Source organism: Arachis duranensis, chromosome 9 (genome assembly GCF_000817695.3).
Source record: "Arachis duranensis cultivar V14167 chromosome 9, aradu.V14167.gnm2.J7QH, whole genome shotgun sequence".
In the NCBI taxonomy this organism is placed as follows: Eukaryota; Viridiplantae; Streptophyta; class Magnoliopsida; order Fabales; family Fabaceae; genus Arachis; species Arachis duranensis.
The window spans coordinates 78,604,940-78,606,927 of NC_029780.3; positions in this window are offsets into that span (position 1 = coordinate 78,604,940).

The following is a 1,988-nucleotide window of genomic DNA, read 5'->3' on the forward strand; positions in this document are numbered from 1 at the left end:
TTTTCACTGAGAGGATGGGATGTAGCCATTGACAACGGTGATGCCCTACATACAGCTTGCCATGGAAAGGAGTAAGAAGGATTGAGTAGAAGCAGTAGGAGAGCAGGCGTCCTTGAGCCATGCAGCATCTCCACTCGCTTATCTGAAATTCCCACCAATGAATCTGCATAAGTGTTCTATCCCTTTTATTATTTATTTTCTTATTTCTATTTTCGAAAACCCATAAACCATTTTAATCTGCCTAACTGAGATTTACAAGGTGACCATAGCTTGCTTCGTACCAACAATCTCTGTGGGATCGACCCTTACTCACGTAAGGTTTATTACTTGGACGACCCAGTACACTTGCTGGTTAGTTGAACGGAGTTGTGACCATTCGTGCCAATTTCTAAATTCCATACGAGCACAAGGAGTATAATTATTCGAGTTGTGTGAAAGTATAAATCACAATTTCGTCCACCAAGTTTTTGGCGCCGTTGCCGGGGAATTGTTCGAGTATGGACAACTGACGGTTCATCTTGTTGCTCAGATTAGGTAATTTTCTTTTCAAAAATCTTTTTCAAAAATTTTTCTTCTATTTTTCGTTTTTCCAAAAATATTTTCGAAAAAAAATAATAAAAATACAAAAAAAAATTAGAAAATCATAAAAATAAAAAATATTTTGTGAAAAAAAAATCATAAAATCATAAAAATCAAAAAATATTTTGTGTTCTTGTTTGAGTCTTGTGTTAATTTTTAAGTTTGGTGTCAATTGCATGCTTTTAAAATTTTTCTTGTCTTGCATTTTTCGAAAATCTCATGCATTCATAGTGTTCTTCATGATCTTCAAGTTGTTCTTGACAAGTCTTCTTGTTTGATCTTGATGATTTCTTGTTTTGTGTCTTTTGTTGTTTTTCATGTGCATCTTTGCATTCATATTTTCAATGCATTAAAAATTTCTAAGTTTGGTGTCTTGCATGTTTTCTTTGCATTAAAAATTTTTCAAAAATATGTTCTTGATGTTCATCATGATCTTCAAAGTGTTCTTGGTGTTCATCTTGACATTCATAGTGTTCTTGCATGCATCTTGTGTCTTGATCCAAAATTTTCATGTTTTGGGTCATTTTTGGTGTTTTTCTTTAAAAATTCAAAAAATCAAAAAAAAATATCTTTTCCTTATTTCCCTCCAAAGTTTCGAAATTTTGGGTTGACTTGGTCAAAATTTTTCAAAATTAGTTGTTTCTCACAAGTCAAGTCAAAATTTCAATTTTAAAAATCTTATCTTTTCAAAATCTTTTTCTTATCTTTCATATCTAATTTTCGAAAATTAAGCTAACAATTAATGTGATTGGTTCAAAAATTTGAAGTTTGTTACTTTCTTGTTAAGAAATGTTCAAATCTTTAAATTCTAGAATCCTATCTTGTAGTTTCTTGTTAGTTAAGTAATTTTTAAAATTAAATCTTTTTCAAATATTTTTTTTCAAATATATCTTTTTATCTTTTATCTTATCTTTTTCAAAATTTTTTTTTCTTTCAAAATTTGATTTCAAAATATCTTATCTAACTTCTTATCTTCTTATCTTTTTCAAATTTTGATTTCAAATCTTTTTCAATCAACTAACTAACTTTTTGTTTGTTTCTTATCTTTTTCAAAACTACCTAACTACTTTTCCCTTTCTAATTTTCGAAAATACCTCCCTCTCTTTTTCAAAAATTCTTTTTGTTTTAAATTTTAATTTTAATTATATTTTGTCTTTGATTTTCGAAAATTACTAACCTCTTTTTCAAAATTATTTTCGAAAATTTCCTTCTCTTTTCTTCTTCTATTTAATTATTTATTTACTAACACTTCTCTTCACCTCTCTTCATCTACGAATCCGAACTTCTTATATCTCTGGTGTTTGGATTCTTCCACCCCTTTCTTCTTCTACTAACATAAAGGAATCTCTATACTGTGACATAGAGGATTCCTCTTTCTTTTCTTGTTTTCTTCTCTTTCATATGAGCAG